We start from the raw sequence: 20,676 nt of genomic DNA, 5'->3' as shown, positions 1-20,676 counted from the left end.
AACGGAGGTCCAACCATAGAGCCCTAGGACAACCCTATAGGCATCATTCTGGAGCTCCTCAGGACATCTGGTCAGCCCACACACTGGGTAAAGGGTCAGAGAGCACCCCACATAGGAGAAACAGAGCCCAGGGCCCATATAGATTACAATCTACTCTTGGAGCACCCCATCTGACAGCCCTATTTGACCCAGCCACTCCTAGGCAACAGTAGATGACTTTAAAAATGTAGAGGAAGCAGGGACTTCCCCGGTGGTCCAGTGGGTAAGACTCTGTGCTCTCAATGCAGGGGGCCCAGGTTCAATCCCTGGCTGGGGAACTAGATCCTGCACGCATGCCGAAACTAAAGATCCCGTCATGCCACAACTAAGACCCAATGCAGCCTAAATAAAAATAAACTGATAAAAAAAATGTAGAGGAAGGAACTCCAAAGTGCAGGACCCCCTGTACACCCTGGGCACATGGCCCGGGGTGGGACCCTGTTTTCCTTGGTCTAATGGTGGTGCTGGGCATGCGTTTAAGTGCATGGCCAGAGAGTTGTGCATTTCACAGTGGCCATAGGTTGGTCACATGGCCAAACACACCTGCCAAAGAAACCAGAAATTTTAGCAGTTTCTATGGAAGCAGGAGAGAATGGAGACTAGGTAACAAGGAACAGTCATTACCATGTCCATTGCACGACAGAATGCAAGATAGACTGGAGATGTGAATATCTAGCTTTCCTGTACTCTATAGTGGAAGACAGCAACTGAGAAAAATGCTGGGAAGGACCAGAATAGCCCATGAGGCACATCAGTACCTATTAGGAAAGAGTAGCCCCTAAAGAGACACAGTCTCATAAGTGTGTGACGTGGCCAAAGGAACAAGGGCAGGACTTCAACTCCCACCTGCCCCTGAGACCAGTCCCTCTTATTAGGGCATGATTACCACAGCCTTACAGGGTAGACCTGGAAATGGCTCTGGATTCAGCCACGAGAAATGTTGTCACACATTCCGCCCCCTTGCCAACTATCTGGTGCTTTTCCAGCACATTGCTCCATATTTATACAATACGTTAAAATTTAAAAAACACGTAGCAGGTCTGATCCTCCACACACTGACAAAGGCTGTAACTCTCTGGGCCGCAACTCGGCAAATATTCCTAAGGAGAAGTTCTGGGTAATGTGAGATTCGTCACGTGCCTCAGCTCTCTCAAAAATCATCATACTGCATTGGTTGCTACTGAATATCTACAAACTGTTGTTCAGTGTTTTTTGTTTTTTGTTTTTTTAAGTGTGGTCCACTTTGAAAATTCAAAAAAATCCAGAAATCACCTCTTCTTAAGATATAGAAAAACTGAAGAATATGGCCCCACCCTTACAACAAAAAATAGCTAGATTGGGACTTCCCTGGCAGTCCAGTGGTTAAGACTCCAGGTTTCCACTGCAGGGGGTGCGGGTTCAATCCCTGGCCACGGACCTAAGATCCCACATGCCGCACAGCAAGGCCAAAAAAAATAGCCAGATAATCTGCAATTTTTCCTTGAACACATCAGAGAGCTGAAGTTTCAAGGCAAACAACTTACCTAAAATCTAAGGAAAGACAGACACTCTAAAGATCATTCCTTCTATTCATCTTTGGGGACAGTCCACCTTCCTGACCAATCCTGCCAGGGAGAAGCTCACAACTGCCGAGTTGGAAATAACATTGAGTCGACTGGAGGGAAAACAAAAAATAAAAATCCAAACAACAATAACAAAAAACCCAGCATATAAATTAATTGTAAGTAGAATAAGGCTGTCTTGGGACTTCCCTGGCAATCCAGTGGTTAAGATTCTTCCCTTCCAATGCAGGGGGGGGTGGGTTCGATCCCTGGTTGGGGATCTAAGATCCCACATGCCATAGGGTGCGGCCAAAAAATTAAAAAAAAAAAGAATAAGACTGTCTTTAAGAAAACAGACAAAAGAAGCTGTAGTGAGAAAGGCAGAGTCAAAGCGGTAAGCATTAAAAAGTCTTAAGGCTAGAGAGGATCAAAGAAAGAGGAAGAGATGGGGAGAAGGCATCTGGGGGAGCAGAAGAAGCGAAAGCTCAGAGGAAGAAACTGAAACAGTGTGTGTCACAGTGAGTGGAGAGGACTGGCCGGAGCAGAGTCTGGGGAGGGCAGGAGGTACAGCTGGATTGGGATAATCAGGCCATGAAGGGGAGAGCCTGCTAACTTGCACTAGGGGGACACACACGACCAAGATGACATTTAAAATTTCTCTTCAGGACAGATAAAATTTGAGTTCTGAATGAAGATTTCTCACATTCATAGGGTTTTTCTCTAACATGAAGCCTTTGATGCTGCTTCAATCTTGAACTCTTATTGAACCCCTTCCTATACTCCACATTTGTGGGGCTTCCCCCAAGGGTGGATCCATTGATATTGGGGTGTTTTTTTCTTTTTTCTTTTTTTTCTGTTTTCTTTTGTTTGTTTGTTTCTTTTCGATCCATTGATATTGATTTAAACTGACTTTTTGCTTGAAGACCTTGCTGTAGTCCTTGCATCTGAAAGGTTTCTCTCCAGTGCTGACTTGCTGGTGCTGAGTTGAAGTTAAAGGCTTTGCTACACTCTTTACACTCATGGGCTTCTCCCGGTGTGGATTCTCTGGTGCGCAGTGTGGTAGGAGCTGCAGCTCAACTCCTTGCCACATTCTTTACACATGTAGGGTCGCTCTGGTGCTGAACAGAAGTAGAGTTGAAGATAATAGTTTTGCCATAGTCCTTATACTCACAGGGCTTTCCTCCAGTGTGGATTCCAGTGTTGAAAAAGCCGGAACTACAATTGAAATGTTTGACGTACACATCACATTATAGGAAATCTCCTCACCTGGAAATTGCAGATGTGTCACATGAGAACTGACCCCAACATATTTTTTTTTCTGATTTCTTATGTGCATGACATCTATTTTATATAGGAATTGTCTCATTATTTACTCCCTCCTTTGCTGAATCTCTCATTTTTCTTCATTCCATCCCTCATGAGATTTCCTTAAGGCCTCTCTATCTTGCTTTCTGATTCACAGGTAACTTGAAAACTAGGTCCCTGGGGAAGGTCTCTTAAAGTTCCTCTGAAGCCAAGTCACGGGATTCACTTTTCTCAGAAATGTCTTGTTTTGAGGCCTAAAGCTCAAATTCAGCCCTGATTTCACAACCTGAGAAAAAATAATAAATGCAAATGTTAGAGAGGGAACTAGATCATCAAAGATATGACTGTATGCTGTAAATACACAGCTTTTGTACGTTTACAAATTGGTTTCACAGAGCATAGGGAATGAAGAAAGACAAGGAAAAGCCCTGGGACCCAAAAGGGAAAGGGGCTACATCCGGTCTTGTGGCCAAACCTACAACGGAGATGAGATAATTATGGTTGCTCCGAGAGAGTAACATTGTTAAAAATGGAAATCTGATCATAGGAATGGCCTGAGGAGACCAAAAAAAGAGTGGAAAAGTGAAGAGGATATTGTGTTCGGTGGGCTGATGAGACTCTTCCTCATAATTAAATGTCAAACAAAAAATTAAATACCTTAGATATTCCAACTTAGGGGTATGTGAGGAACGCTATCAGGAAGCTTGAAAATTACCTGAAAACATAAGCAACATAAAAGATTAGAGAAAACAACACTGAGCCAGGAGAACACAGGTCAAACTTCCACCCACACTGCTGACAACTCTAACTGCAGGGTAACACTTTGCCATCATGACTTAGCCCTGGACCATGACGAAATTTCACAGACAGGATGGCTTAAGAGACATTAATTTTCTTACGGCGCAGGAGGCTGGAAGTCCAAGATCAAGGTGCCAGCCGGCTGATTTCCTCCGAGGCCTCCCTCCTTCACTTGCGGATGGCCACCCTCTTGCTGCCTCTTCACACGGTCATCCCCCATGCGTGTGCACCCCTGGTATCTGTGTCCTAATCTCCCCTTCTTATATGGACACCAGTCCGACTGGATTAGGGACCACCCTAAAAACTTCGCTTTCACTTCATTATGTCTTTGAAGATCCTGTCTTCAAATACAGTGCCGTGCTGAGGTCCCAGAGGTTAGGGCTTTAACATATAACGTTGGCGGGGAGGGGCCACAATTCAGTCCACCTGCCATATGCTGCACCCATCCCACTCCTGAGCACCGAGGTCTCACCATCTCTCTGTGTACATGGTCCAAGCGTGTTCCCTCCTCAGCCCTAGCAGTCGCTATTCCCTCTGCCTGCAATGCTGTGCCTAAATATCAGCACGTCTTGCTCCCTACTTTAGTCTCTTGTTCAAATGTCCCCTCATCAGAGTCTGTCCCTGGTAGCTCTACCCCTTCCTATACCTCTTCCTTCATAGCAATTTACCATTACTTGGCATAAAAATTTATACATCATGGGATTCACGTGGGTTTAACATACACCCAGGATTTTTGGAAATCATGTACGGTAAAGTCACAGTCAAGGAGACAACTGCCTTTGAAAGAAGAATGTGTTACGTACAGTTCCTGAAAGGAGGGGGCATGCCACACCATGCAGGGGGCCCGTGGGGAAGCACCATGGGGTCAGTCAGGAGGCAGAGGAGGGAGTGGAAAGCATAGGCGAAAGCCTTTATTACTGGAGTGATGGGAAGTTGTTAGGTGGGGGTGTTCTGCTGGCAGGAAGCAAAACACAGATGTTGAGGCCTGTGGTTGGAGGGTTTGTCATATGATTTTTGCACACCCAAAGGGGGAAAGATAAACAACCTTGGCTGTTAGTTTGACCTTATGATCAATGGATGCCAAATCATCAATTACATCATTTATAAATGTTGGTTAGACGATCCCACATTTTTGGTGTTGTGCCAATATATTCAAAGGTTGGTTAATAAGAGAATAAGGGTTTCCGCATGACTAGTTTATGTCTGCCCTTCACGTACATCCATGTCTTAAGGGTGATCCTTGCTGCCACCACTCAGGTTCCAGGCTTCATCCTCTCCTCTCAAGCCAGGTGTACCTCCTTCTCTGTATCTATCCTGTCTCATCTGAAACCCCTCAGACACAGTGTCCATGAAGTGCCTGCACTGGCTTACCTCAAAACTCAAGTGGACAGAGGTCAAAGGGACCAAAGGCTTGGCTTTAAAGACACAACCTGTCTTTGTCTAGCTTCTTTAATTCTCCTTATGGAGAAAAGTATGATTCTCAGTAGCTTAAGGCAGAGAACGACACATCAGCAAATGGACTGATCACAACTCCCATTAAGAACCTCTACGCCAGGTTCTGTTTTAACATTTAACATGGTTTGTACTGGCAGCATGATTCTCTGCTCACAAAAGGAAGATAACAGGCACAATCTCAGAATGCTGAGACAAAGCAGAGATCCTTCCAGAAAGGAGCCTGAGAAGACTGTAGGTTCCATGAATCCAGACCCATAATCAAAGGACCACAGGAAAGCAGTCCCTAGAGGAAGTTGGGGGAGACGATGGACAGAGGATTTATAAGCCAAGAAGAAAAGTGGAGCCCCCAAGCTGTAAATAGAGTTCCCTAGAGACTACACACCAGCGATAGGAAAATGTTTATAAAATATACAGGCAAACACTGGAAGACCTTGAAGAAGTCCTTAACTCTCAACCTCTGGTTTTTTCCTGTATAGAAATAAGAGAGTTGGACTAAACAACTTCAAATGCCCTTTTCAGCAATAAAGTCAGTGATTCAAAGGAACTAAACTAAATAATACTTAGAGATGGTTTAACAACCATTTTGTTGACTCCCTAATACTATTTTTTCCTAAGATCTATCAATGGATTTTAAGATGCTTCATTAATTTTATTGCTCTGACAAGGGTGGGGAGAAGGTAACTTGGAAAAAAAAAGAATGGTAGTCATGTGAAAATTACATACCAAGTTATAAGGCACACCCCAAATATTACAGTATTGTAATAGTAACCTACTTCCAAATCCCACTCTGTACAGGTCAGCTACTTAGTTCATCACTGGAAAACAGGCATCCTGCCGTGGATTGATTCTGCGAGGTACACTCATTAAAGACAATGCCTCCAACACAACAGCTGCCACTGGTTAGACCACAGATTCCCAGCTGCATAAAACTGCATGTGCTGGTGGATCTGTACACTTTAACTGGTTTGTTTAGAGAGAAAATATTTGCTATTGTCACACCCAGTTCTCCTCCCTCTGCTTACACATCATGCATGAACAGCAAGACAAAAGCCCCACAACCCAATTTCAGGTCTACAGTTTCTCCACATTCATGGCATTCTGATTCTAAACACTTCCGGGGGGACTTCCCTGGTGGTCCAGCAGTTGAGACTCCATGCTCCCAATGAAAGGGGCCCAGGTTCGATCCCTGGTCAGGGAATTAGATCCCGCGTGCTGCAACTAAGAGTCCGCATGCTGCAACTAAGATCCTGCATGCCACAATGAAGATCCCATGTGCCACAACTAAGAGCCTGCATGCCACAACTCCTAAAAGAGTCCACACGCCGCAACTAAAGATCACACATGCCAGAACTAAAGATCCCGCAACCAAGACCCAGCGCAGCTAAATTAAAAAAAAAAAAAGACTTCCAGGAAGGTGAGGGAAGTGAGGGGGTCATGGGAAAAGTTGTCAGATGATGCTAAACACAACACCTTTGTGGGTAGAAAGACTCTAATAAGGACAAAGAGTAGTTAAAAGCATGAACCAAAGGACATAAAAGAAAACACAATGCAAGTTCTCACATGTAAAACTCATTTCACAGAGTTTCTATTCATTATTAACACAAGTAGTGATTTCTTGCAAATAGAGTAATTAGGTACTCCTTGGACATGGATGTTCTATTTCTCTTTGTACCTATTTGCTTGATACAGTAGATACAATCAACTGACTTCCACAAGTGGTTGGCCGATACAAGATTTTCTTAACAGCAGCACTCATGGCATTTGGGGCCAGATAATTCTTTGTCGTGGGAGGCTGCCCTGTGCATTGTAGTATATTTAGTTGCATCTCTGGTCTCTAGATGCCTACAAGATGCCAGCAGCAGCCCTATCTCCAATTGTGACAACAACAAAAAAATGTGTCTAAACATTGCCAAGTGTCTTCTAGAAGAAGGGAGCAAAATCATCGCCAGTTAAGAACCACTGGCCTATAGAGATATATTCACATACTCCTTGAAAGAGAAAGACGTGGTTGAGAATGAGAATCAGCGACGTATGGGTGCAGTTGAGACCTAAGTGGGAGATTGAGGAGAGAGGGCATAAAATCATAGATTAGAAGCAGTCAGTAATATAGTTTTGAATATTCACCTAAGGAATTTTGATTCTGTTTTACAAACAGAGGAGAATTATTAAAGGAATTTCAGAAAGAGGGTGATATGACTTGATTTTCATTTTAAGGAAATTTTCTTGATATAAGAATGAGAGAGGATTAAAAAGACAACAGCCATCACAAAACTCTGACCTGGTTACTATGGGGGAAAGAGCAGAGGATGTGGAAAGGAAATGGCGGACCTGCTGCATCTGTGGAATGGAATCAATAAAGTGTGGTCTGCTTATAAGGGTGCAGAATGGAGAGGAACTCAAGATTTCCATGAGGTTCCTGGCCTGGACAAATGGGCAGGTGCTGGAGAACACAGGGGTTAGTGTATACCTGTGGGTAAGGATAATAAGTTCACTTTTGTAGGTGTGGCTTCCAGATATAGTTTATTTTTATTCTTATTTATTTATTTACTGTTGGCTGCATTGCGCGGCTTGTGGGATCTTAGTCCCCCGACCAGGGATTGAACCCAGGCCCTCGGCGGTGAGAGCGTAGAGTCTTAACCACTGGACTACCAGGGAAGTCCCCTAGATGCAGTTTAATCCAAATGGGTAAATAATCCTGTCACCTGGTGACACTGTATAGTTAGAAGAGGGACAAGATTGGATCCCTAGGGGAACACTTATCTTTAGAGGGTGGACAGAAATGGAGGAAACTCAAAGGAGGCAGGAACTAACAGGTCAGGAACACCAGGAGAAAGTGGTGGCCCAAGAGCCAAAAGGACATTTTCATGGGGTGTAAGTGATCAACAGGGATATATGCTGTAGAGGATGAAGCCCAGGAAGCCAGTTGCTGGTAGTAACCTCAGTTTAAGGAGTTTGGTGGGAGCAGAGGTCACTTGCTGCGGGCCGAGGAGCTAGTGGACACACAGGAGGAATAGAAGAGAGTAGCTGTCATGAATCAGAACTAGTCTTCCGGAACAACTCCCATGCTGCCAGGCAACAGCCCCCAGCCCCGCCTGCAGGTGGAGCCGGCATCAAGGCTCTCTGGATGGATCATGCCCACCTCTCGTGCTTGCCTTGAGTTGATTTTCAGTTTCCATATTAACATCAGCATGTGCTGCTTCCCTCCAGTATGTCGGTCACCTTTTCAGGATATTTTCGCTTTATACATCCTGGGGGTTCTTTTTGTTTTGAATCTTACTTGCCACCAGTTTCCAGCACTTATCACTCCCCTCTTTTTCATTTCCTCTTCATCCAGGCTTGCGTTTTTCAAAGGAACATCAGGGAATCTGACCTGCCACCCCCAATAGTAGGGGAGCTTAGCCCCATTTGCCTGAATGCCCTTTGAGCCTCCCAGGAAAATAATAAAACAAGTTTGGGGCCTGGTGGTTAGACCCCATGCACTCAGAGTTAATATTTTCTCAAAGAGAAGGGGGCAGAGTCAAAAGCCAATGTGGAGTTTTCTATCAGGTGCTCCTGTGGGCAGGAGATGCAGCTAATGGGAAGAGAAATCTATAGTATTGAAGAGGAAAGTTAGAAACTTACACTCAGCTAAAAATAACTCCATGCTTGTTTTGCTTTTGTGAAATATGCTTGCTGCACCCAGAAAAACAGAAAAACAGGATGACCTAACAATAGAATGTAACTTTAAGATGTTTTGCTAAAAAGTGAAATGTTCTGCACCTGCTCTTGTAAGTTTCTGTTTGGAAACTTCCATGCTCTGTAAAAATGTGCACTATAAAAGTAAAGCTCACCCTGAGCTCGGGGCCCAGAACTTTAGGGCGTTAGCTCATCTGGTGCCTCCAGCTCAGTAAACCTGAGTTCTCCAACCCTCTGAGTGTGGTGCTTGGTTTCTTGATGGACCAATTTCTGCAACAGTATAAGACACAACCCAAGACACCAGTTGATTTTCTGCTAGACAAATGTACTGTTTGGTTTCTTCTCTCACATCAGTTCTTTCTCATTTCTTTTGATATTATCAACAGAATGAAGTTTCTGTTATATACTTGAGAATGAATAACTTTTCATCAACTTTAGTGGGTACAATATAGCGGAAATCAGAAGGCATTGGGTCTCGAGCTGCATTCAAAGTGTGCCATTCAAAGCACACTTTAAGAATGATGTTTGCTGTGGGTTTGTCATATATGGCCTTTATTATGTTGAGGTAGGTTCCCTCTATGCTCACCTTCTGGAGAGTGTTTATCATAAATGGGTGTTGAATTTTGTCAAAAGCATTTTCTGCATCTATTGAGATGATCATGTGGTTTTTATCCTTCAATTTGTTAATACAGTGTATCACATTGATTGATTTGCGTATATTGAAGAATCCTTGCATTCCAGGGATAAACCCCACTTGATCATGGTGGATGATCCTTTTAATGTGCTGTTGGATTCTGTTGGCTAGTATTTTGTTGAGGATTTTTGCATCTAAATTCATCAGTGATATTGGTCTGTAGTTTTCTTTTTTTGTAGTATCTTTGCCTGGTTTTGGTATCAGCGTGATGGTGGCCTCATAGAATGAGTTTGGGAGTGTTCCTTCCTCTGCAATGTTTTGGAAGAGTTTGAGAAGGATGGGTGTTAGCTCTTCTCTAAATGTTTGATAAAATTCACCTGTGAATCCATCTGGTCCTGGACTTTTGTTTGTTCAGAGATTTTTAATCACAGTTTCAATTTCATTCCTTGTGATTGGTCTGTTCATATTTTCTATGTCTTCCTGATTCAGTCTTGGAAGGTTATACCTTTCTAAGAATCTGTCCATTTCATCCAGGTTGTCCATTTTATTGGCATATAGTTGCTTGTAGTAGTCTCTTATGGTGCTTTTTATTTCTGTGGTGTCTGTTGTAACTTCTCCTGTTTCATTTCTAATTTCATTGATTTGAGTCCTCTCCCTCTTTTTCTTGATGAGTCTTGCTAGAGGTTTATCGATTTTATTTATCTTCTCAAAGAACCAGCTTTTAGTTTTATTGATTTTTGCTATTGTTTTCTTTGTTTCTATTTCATTTATTTCTGCTCTGATCTTTATGATTTCTCTGCGTCTACTAACTTTGGGTTTTGTTTGCTCTTCTTTCTCTAGTTTCTTTAGGTGTAAGGTTAGATTGTTTATTTGGGATTTTTCTTGTTTCTTGAGGTAGGATTGTATTGCTATAAACTTCCCTCTTAGAACTGCCTTTGCTGCATCCCATAGGTTTTGGATCATTGTGTTTTCATTGTCATTTGTCTCTAGGTATTTTTTGATTTCCTCTTTGATTTCTTCAGTGATCTCTTGGTTATTTAGTAGTGTATTGTTTAGCCTCCATGTGTTTGTGTTTTTTACAGTTTTTTTCCTGTAATTGATTTCTAGTCTCATAGCATTGTGGTCAGAAAAGATGCTTGATACGATTTCAATTTTCTTGAATTTACCAAGGCTTGATTTATGACCCCAAATGTGATCTATCCTGGAGAATGTTCCATGTGCACTTGAGAAGAACGTGTAATCTGCTGTTTTTGGATGGAATGTCCTATAGATATCTCTTAAATCAAGCTGATTTATTGTGTCATTTAAAGCTTGTGTTTTCTTATCAATTTTCTGCATGGATGATCTGTCCATTGGTGTAAGTGGGGTGTTAAAGTCCCCCACTATGATTGTGTTACTGTCGATTTCCTCTTTCATGGTTCTTAGCATTTGCCTTATGTATTGAGGTGCTTCTATATTGGGTGCATATATATTTATAATTGTTATCTCTTCTTCTTGGATTGATCCCTCGATCTTTATGTAGTGTCCTTTCTTGTCTCTTGTAACATTTTTTATTTGAAAGTCTATTTTATCTGCTATGAGTGTTGCTACTCCAGCTTTCTTTTGATTTCCATTTGCATGGAATATCTTTTTCCATCCCCTCACTTTCAGTCTGTATGTGTCCCTAGGTCTGAAGTGGGTCTCTTGGAGACAGCATATGTATGGGTCTTGTTTTGTATCCATTCAGCCAGTCTGTGTCTTTTGGTTGGTGCATTTAGTCCATTTACATTCAAGGTAATTATAAATATGTATGTTCCTAGTACCATTTTCTTAATTGTTTTGTTTTTGTTTCTGTAGTTCCTTTTCTTCTCTTGTGTTTCCCGCTTAGAGAAGTTCCTTTAGCATTTGTTGTAGGGCTGGTTTGGTGGTGCTGAATTCTCTTAGCTGTTGCTTGTCTGTAAAGCTTTTGATTTCTCCATCGAATCTGAATGAGATCCTTGCTGGGTAGAGTATTCTTGGTTGTAGGTTCTTCCCTGTCATCACTTTAAATATATCATGCCATTCCCTTCTGGCATGCAGAGTTTCTGCTGAGAAATCAGCTGTTAACCTTATGGAGGTTCCCTTGTATGTTATTTGTCGTTTTCCCCTTGCTGCTTTTAATAACTTTTCTCTGTCTTTAATTTTTGCCAGTTTGATTACTATATGTCTTGGTGTGTTTCTCCTTGAGTTTGTCCTGCCTCGGACTCTCTGCGCTTCCTGGACTTGGGTAGCTATTTCCTTTCCCATGTTAGGGAAGTTTTCAACTATAATCTCTTCCAATATTTTCTCGGGTCCTTTCTCTCCCTATTCTCCTTCTGGGACCCCTATAATGCGAATGTTGGTGCGTTTAACGTTGTCCCAGAGGTCTCGTAGGCTGTCTTCAGTTCTTTTCATTCTTTTTTCTTTATTCTTTTCCGCATCAGTGATTTTCACCATTCTGTCTTCCAGGTCACTTATTTGCCCTTCTGCCTGTTAATCTGCTATTGGTTCCTTCTAGTGTATTTTTCATTTCAGTTATTGTGTTGCATACCTCTGTTTGTTTGTTCTTTAATTCTTCTAGGTCTTTGGTAAACTTTTCTTGCAACTTTTCGATCTTTGCATCCAGTCTTTTTTCAAAGTCCTGGATCATCTTCACGATCATTATTCTGAATTCTTTTTCTGGAAGGGTGCCTATCTCCTCTTCATTTAGTTGTTTTTCTGGCATTTTATCTTGTCCCTTCATCTGGTATAAAGTCTTTTGCCTTTTCATTTTCTCTTTCTGTGGCTGTGATTTTCAGTTCCACAAGATGAAATACTGCTGATACTGCTTGATTCTGCTGTCTGCCCTCTTGTGGAGGAAGCTGTCTAGGAGGCTCATGGGTGCTTCCTGATGGGAGGGACTGATGATGGGTTGGGCTGGGTAGGCGGAGCTCCGTAAAACTAATCTGATTTGGTGGGCCGGGCTCAGTGACACTTTCATCTGCTTGTCTGCCAATGGGTGGGGCTGTGTTTCCACCCTGGTGGTCATTTGGCCTGAGGCTACTCAGCACTGGAGCTTACAGGCTCTGGGGTGGGGCTAATGGCAGACTCTGAGAGGGCTCACACCAATGAGCACTCCCCAGAACCCCTGCCACCAGTGCCCCCGTCTCCTTGGTGAGCCACAGCTGCCCCCCACCTCTGCAGGCAACCCCCCAACACCAGCAGGTAGGTCTGGTTCAGTCTCCTATGGGGTCACTGCTCCTTCCCCATGCGTCCTGGTGAGCACATTTTTTGTGTGCCCTCCAGAGTGGAGTCTCCATTTCCTCCAGTCCTCTGGAGGTCCTGCAATCAAATCCCGCTGGCTTTCAAAGTCTGATTCTCTGGGCATTCCTCCTCCCATTGTTGGACCCCCAGGTTAGGAATCCTGACGTGGGGCTCAGAACCCTCACTTTAGTGGGTGGACATCTGTGGTATAACTGTTCTCCAGCTTGTGAGTCACCCACCCAGCATTTATGGGATTTGATTTTAACATGATTGCGCCCCTTCCTACCGTTTCATTGCGGCTTCTCCTTTGTCTCTGGATGTGGGTTTTCTTTTTTTTTTTTTTTTTTTTTTTTTTTTTGGTGAGTTCCAGTGTCTTTCTGCCAACGATTGTTCAGCAGTTAGTTGTAATTCTGGTGCTCTTGCAAGAGGGAGTGAGCGCACGTCCTCCTACTCCACCATCTTGATTCTACTCTTCCCATGGCTTTAAATACCTTCTGTTCATTTGACCACTCCCAAATGTACACCTCCAGGTATCACTAACCCAGAGCTCCAGCCCATATATAAAACCACCTACTTGAAATTTCTAATTGCACATCTCACACATATCACAAATGTTAATCCAAAATAGAGCTCTAGATTTTTCCATCCCCAAACCTATTCCTGTTCCAGTCTTATTCATTCCAGTAAACAGCACCACTGTCTACCTTAGCTGCTAAAGCCAGAAGCCAGAAAGCTACTCCTGGTTCCTCCCTGCCCACTATCCTTGCATCTAATCCTTTAGCAGCAACTCCAACTTGGACTGCTAGCGTCTCCAACATGACCTCTACTTTCACTTCTGTCCCCTTACAACCCATTTTCTGTTAGCAGCCAGAGTGTTCATCATAGTCTTACATAAGAATCAAACATCCTTCCTCCACTGACCACCCTTCAACGACTTCTTTTTACTTAGGATGGAACTGAATGATCTGGCCCATTGATCTCTACAATCCCAACTGGTGCCACACATGCCCTGATCGTTTTGCTAAAACCTTGTTTTCTTGAACATGCCAAAACAAACTCTTCACACATCAGGGAGTCTGCACAGCTGTTCCCTCTGCCTGCTGTTCTTCCTGTTCATGATATGAAAGGCTCTTCCTCATTCTCCATGTCTTAGCTTTAATGTTACCTTTTAGGATAGGCCTTCTCTGAGCATCTATAGAAAGAGGGCCCCCTTTCTGTACCTTGTTCATTCCCTTCATAGCACTTAGCAATCTTTAATAATTTTGTTCACTTGATTTTTTTCAGTTGGTCCCTTTAATCTTCACTAGATTAATGTTCCAGGAAGGCAGGGAGCAGGTCTGACTCATTCCTTGGCAGCACCTGGCATAGTGCTTTGCATACAAGCAGGTGCTCAGTAATATTTGCTTAATAAACAACTTCCTCAAAACATGTGTTCACATCACATTTCTATTTCCTGGTTCTGTAGTACAAAAGAAGTACAAAACAAAATTTTTACTGCTTATTAGAAGTACTCTAGCTGGACTACACTACGCCAAGTTCTCTTTACAACATGGCCCTAGGCTTCAGCAGTCAGGGACTCTAGAGATTCAGTATGTTTGTACTTCTCAGGAAGCAGAAGTTTGGTGCAAGCAGGCCTCTGGCTTCTCTTCCTTGCTCTTTCATCAACAATCATACTCACTGGCTGGGAGCCTATGAAGCAGGATGCCTAAATAGCAGCGGGGCAAACTGCAGCCTGGAAAATGGCCCTAAAGGTGGAGAGTCTGGAATGGATGTTTCATCTGTTTTGGCCAGTTTTCCTCCTCTCTGGACAGGGTCTTTGGTTCTCTGACCCTTTAAGATGGCTCATACCACTCATTAATATCCTACATGTCTTCCTAGTTAACAATTTAACAGCCTGTATCCCCTTTTTAAAATCTTACTTTATAGACTCAATTTCAAGTATAGTTACTTTTGGAATTCTTCACTTTCCTCTTACTTGCTGCGGAGAACCTATGCATTCCTTTGATCCTAGACCTGTGCAGGGCATTGGTGACCCTGGCGCCAAGACACTGGATTATATTTCCACTGCTGATTGAGGATACCCAATAGAGCATGAAGTGACCATCTCTCCCTCCTTTGGTGATGGCCCCACAGCTTACTTTGGGATGTGGGTATTATGGTAATGAGAAGGGGACAGACTAGGAGAGAATTTAGGATAGTGATGCAATGAGAGAGGTTGTAGCTACACAAATTTTTATTTAAAATATTCGTTGTTTTACATTTTCCCAGTCCCGGAGTACTCTCTTATAACACAAGGGCAATCAGGTCTCCTAAGACTGCACAAGCCAGACTATCTCCACTGCTTTCCTTGAGTTACCTTGGTGACCTCCAGGAGGTCCACAACTTCTCAGAAGAGAAGGTCCTAGAGCTGGCAAAGTGACAGCAATATCACTACATCAAATATGGTTCTAAGTGGGGTAGACTTATGGAAAGCAGTATTAATAAATACGTGTGTTTGTGTGTGTGTGTGTGTGTGTGTGTGTGTGTGTGTGTCCAGAAAGACACAGAACAATGTATTGTCTCTGAGGAGGACTGGAAAACAGAAATGACAAGAAAATTTACTTTTCGCTGAACACCTTTTTGAACTATTTCAATTTTTTTTATCATGAGCATGTTATATCTAGTCAAAAATAAATATGTTTCAAAATTTGAAAAACATAAAGAAATGCAGTGTTGGTCCTCAAAGAACCACTTAGCTAGACTAACAGGCATGAGACTATTAAGAAAATATAAGACGACATAATTAAATACCAACTTGGGTGGTACTGACTACAATATGAAGAGGAAGAGAGGTCTACTCACCTGAAGGAGCTAGGTCTTAGATGAGGAAAGGAGACGTTTAGCCCAGGAAAATCTGAGCAAATAAAAATAGGCAGAAGCAGAAATGTGCACAGATAAAGAACAGTAGATTGTGAAGTCAGATAGGCCTGGTTCCACTCTTAACTCTAAACTTTACTAGCTAAGTGAACTTGAATGAGTTTTATAACCTCTTTCAACCTCAGACTTCTCATCTGTAAGATGAGGATAAGAGTACCTAGCTTAACTATCATATGATCCAGTAATCCCACTACTGGGCATATACCCAGAGAAAACCATAATCCAAAAAGAAACATGTACCATAATGTTCATTGCAGCATTATTTACAATAGCCAGGACATGGAAGCAACCTAAATGCCCATCAACAGATGAATGGATAAAGAAGATGTGGCACATATATACAATGGAATATTTCTCAGTCATAAAAAGGAATGAAATGGAGCTATGTGTAATGAGGTAGATAGACCTAGAGACTGTCATACAGAGCGAAGTAAGCCAGAAAGAGAAAAACAAATACCGTATGCTAACTCATATATATGGAATCTAAAAAAAAATCATACTGATGAACCCAGTGACAGGGCAAGAATAAAGATGCAGATGTAGAGAATGGACTTGAGGACATGGGGTTGGGGGTGGGGGGTGAAGGGGAAGCTGGGACGAAGTCAGAGAGTAGCATAGACATAGATACACTAACAAATGTAAAACAGGTAGCTAGTGGGAAGTTGCTGTATAACAAAGGGAGATCAACTCCGATGATGGGTGATGCTTTAGAGGGCCAGGACAGGGAGGGTGGGAGGGAGTCACGGGAGGGAGGGGATATGGGGATATATGTCTAAGTACAGCTGATTCACTTTGGTGTACCTCAAAGACTGGTACAAGAGTGTAAAGCAATTATATTCCAATAAAGAGCTTAAAAAAAAAAAGAGAGAGTACCTAGCTTATAGAATTAAGAAAAGTTAAAGAGTGTATGTAAAATGGTTATCACAGTACCTGACATAGAGTAGGTGCTCAACTAAATGCTGCCTAGTATGCATATGGCTGAGCAGGGAGACCAGTCTTGCTAGGATACAGGGCAGCCACAAAGGAGAAGGGGCAAGACAATACTGGCTATTACAGTTCCAGAAAATTGTGGACAGTCATCTCATCTTGTGGCTGGGGTTCCTGTAGCATAAGAATTATAAACAAGGATCACTACCATGCATTCTCTAATGTTTAAGAAGGTGAGAAGTCTGACAGTTATAGGGTTTCTCTCTAGCATGACACCTCTGGTGCATAATCAAAACAGAATTCTGACTGAAGGCCTTCCCACAGTCATTACATTTATAGGGTCTTTCCCCAGTATGGATTCTCTGATGACGAGTAAGGTGTGCCTTGCAAATGAAGCTTTTCCCACAGTCAATACATTCATGAGGCATCTCTCCAGTGTGGACCCATTGGTGCTGAGCAAGATCTGAGTTCCACAGGAAGCCTTTCCTACAGTCCTTACATTCATAAGGCTTCTCCCCAGTGTAGATTCTCTGATGTTGAAGAAGGACTGGGCTCCAAGTAAAACTTTTCCCACATTCCTTACATGTATATGGTTTCTCCCCGGCGTGGACTTGCTGATGTTGTGTACGGCTTGTGTTCTGACTAAAGCCCTTCCCACATTCCTTACATTCAAAGGGTTTCTCTCCCATGTGAATTCTCTGGTGCTGAATTAGGTTTGACTTCCAAATGAAGGCTTTAGCACATTCTTGACATACGTAGGGTTTCACCCCAGTGTGAATCCTCTGATGTACAATGCAATACGACCTAAAACTGAAAGTCTTCCCACACTCCTTACATCCACAGACTTTCTTTTCATTATAAATTTTGATGTTGATCAAATTCTTCATTTTGATCAAAACACTTGCCATATACAGAATACCTGCTCACTTAGGCTTTTCTGATATACAAGGTAGGTATTATTAACATCAGCATCCTCTGAACACTCTTCTACTGAGACTGTCTCATCTTTGACAATCACTTCTGTAATGTCATGTGTAGTATTCTTCACACTTCCCCTATTGGGGTAGTCAGGCCATCTCCCTAACCTGCTTTTTTCCTCTTCACAGGTTTTTCCAAGCCAGAATTTCTGGGAACCACAGCACTGGGGTCCACTTGATAGCACCACGTGGTCCTGTGCCTCCTCAGAATAAAACTTTCTTTCTTACTCTTCAACACATGTTCTGAAAGAAGAAACCAAAGCTGCAAATGTCATCATTACTCGTGATAAACTGACTAACATCACCAAAGGGTATTAATGTTCTTTTTTCTCCAAGTGCCACCCCTGTTCTAAGCGGCCCTGACCTAGCTGAAAATGGCAAAACAGGGCTAACACACAGAAGTCAACCAAAATCAAAAGGCAGAAATTGGGCAGACAGTCCCTGGGGGCTGAGGACTCTGCTTTCCAGAACTAGACCAAGCATGGGGCAGGCAGGTGGGGAGTTGGTAGAGGGTGCTCTTGGGAAATAGCTGAATTGAATCTAAGGGAGACAAGTCAGAATTCCTTCTAGGTAGTTCAGTTTATAACATGAGAAGAACTGGCCAGGATTCAGTGCAGAGGACCTGTTCAGAAATAAAGAATATTTGTGGTATTCTTTGGGGGACCCTGAGCTTACCACACACGGAGGGGAACAGAAAAATGACTCCCTCATACTTTTCAACACTGAAAGGAAAGAAAGTCTTATTCAATCCAAACACCAGGTCCACCATGAAAAGTGCTTCCCTGAATTACTTTAGGCAGAGTTGGGCAAAATGTCTCTTTGCTCCCATAATGTCTTATTCAAATCTTTTGTTATAGCATCACATTTTGTTACAATTACATATTTATATATAATGTCCCATCAGACTGTGAGCCCTTCCGGGATAAGAACCATATATTACTTGATTTTTGATCCCTAGCAATGAACATAATGGGAAAAATACAGCACTTACTTTTAAAATATTGGTTGACCATTGCAGCCACATAGGTAGGCCCTCGGTTCAGTTTGAGCCTAAGATGCAAGACCTACACAAGTTTAATTAACTATGCTTGTCCAAACAAAAGCTGAAGTTTAGAGTTTACATTTCCTCTGACTAATTTATTTGGGGATTTTTAGAGGGTCTTTTATTTAGAACACAAATGGTAAATGAAATTTTAACATTTTACAAAGGAAAGACAGAGAAAAATGTGTGACTGGAAGAAAAGTGCTCATTTCCCTCTCACTTACCAGTACAAATTAGGCTTGGACCCTCTCCTTGCAGTTTTGGTTTCAACAGCTCTTCTACCTGCTCAAGATAGGAGATCCCAGCAGGCTTTAGAAATGGATATCCTGCCAGGATCAAGATATAAATAAGGTTGGCTCAGCTGGAGGAGTGGGACCCATTAGGAAAGGAGCCAAGATGGGAGTGGTGGGGGAGAATGAAGGTTCAGGGAAAGACTGGTAACACCAATGACCTGAAACTTGAGAGAAATAAGAACATAAAGGATAGGAAACAGAGGTTCAGGGAAGTTGTGATTCCATCACTTCACCAAAATACAAAAACTTATCACTCGTTTTAAAATCTCAAGAATAAATAGGAAGGACTAAGGTCTCTTCTGTACCTGTCCCTAGATGCTAAAAGCCAATTCATTTAGAAAAATATCAGGATAGGACAGAACTGCAAAGAGCTGTCCCTGAGGCTATGTTGGCAAACTACTATCTCTTACTTTCCTTCCTTCCTTTCCACCTATCTATTGCCTTCTCTTTTCACAAAGGATCAACAATGGGTCTCTCTGTGGCATGTGTAAGAAATGGCCTCATAGTCCCATTCAGCCATTTCCAGAAGTCACTTTTTATGCTAATGATAAACAACTCTATTTTAGGCAGAAAATTAGGTCCACTCTAATAAATTCTTCAGACTTTGCTAAGATCTGTCTCTTTGTAACTCCCATCCAAAGCCTCCTAAGAAACAGACCAATTTTACAATTTCCAAATTATGACCTTTTATGCTGCTGAGGCAAAGGACTGTGTGTCTCGTGAGTATTCTTTCTCTAAGACTTTGAGTAGGGACATGAGCTCCAAGGAGGTCTGCTGCAGGTCAGGGAGCTAGGTTTTTACTCAAGGAATAACTTAGCTGTTAGCCTTCTGCCTAAAGCAAAGATGGGAAATTCCCTTGAGCAGCGGGGAGAGCAGGTACTGAGATCCTAAGAGTATCTAGAGGACACTGTAGTTGCCTCCCTACATCCATTCCACCCCTCCCCTATTAGGGAGTAGCCAGGCCCTTTGGGTGGGAGTGATCCCAACTCCAGCTCCTAGTATAGGCCCTCACAGAGCTAAGCCAAGCAGGTTATACCATCCCATGCACCACATGAGAGATTCGTTCAGGGACCAGAAATCCAGGCCAAATCAATCAGTGCACAGCTTCTCCCTGGCTACAGGGACCGACTGAGAGCTGGCATAAGACTTAAGATGGTGCAGCAGAGAAATACTTGGGAGTGTGATTCACAGTGGTTAAAGCCTAAGGAAGGCCTGCTCTGTTCCTCCCCCAGGTGTGAAAAAGCACAGTCCCGGTTACAACTACCTATCACCTTACAATGAGACGAACCAGACTGTACACAAAACCAATGTACGAGGAGACAGAGAAAAGCAGAGACTGAAATTCTGATCAAAATGAGTCCCTGCAGCCCTTTCTACCCATGGACTTCCCAATTACACAAAACAATAAACTCCTCTTTATTATTTAAGCCAGTTTGAATTGGGTTGTTACTTGCAATCAGGAGTATCCTAACGTGGAAAGACTTCCAGACACAGCAAGGAACTGTGAGAATGGGCAAGTTGAGGGCCGAGCTCGAGTCACCTGTGCCCACAGAAGAGCCTCTGCAGGAAGAAGATGAAATGGGGCCGGAGGGCAATAACAGTACACAGTTCTCATTAGGAAATTAAAAGCAGGGAAGGCCTGTGTTGGGCCTAAACAAATGCCAGGGCGTTCCCACCAGAAATCCCCGAGGAACAGGAACTATTTGGCTCAGGGTTATTTAGACTTCTTGAATTCTAATGATAAAAATGGCCATGATACCCCAAAGGGCAGTCAGCAGCTTCTGCTGAAAGATTATAAGCAGGCCAGGAGAGTAGACAGGCCACCTCAGATCAG

At 42.8% G+C, this 20,676-nt stretch overlaps 1 non-coding gene across 1 annotated transcript; it reads left to right on the top strand.

Moving 5' to 3' along the window:
- Window positions 1-244: 244 nt before the first annotated feature.
- On the top strand, window positions 245-317 carry TRNAE-CUC (transfer RNA glutamic acid (anticodon CUC)). Its single transcript has one exon. It is a non-coding gene; the product is annotated as a tRNA-Glu (tRNA).
- Window positions 318-20,676: the final 20,359 nt, after the last annotated feature.

The sequence above is a fragment of the Hippopotamus amphibius genome, chromosome 13 (assembly GCF_030028045.1).
Source record: "Hippopotamus amphibius kiboko isolate mHipAmp2 chromosome 13, mHipAmp2.hap2, whole genome shotgun sequence".
NCBI lineage: Eukaryota > Metazoa > Chordata > Mammalia > Artiodactyla > Hippopotamidae > Hippopotamus > Hippopotamus amphibius.
This window is presented reverse-complemented; position numbering and strand designations above follow the sequence as displayed.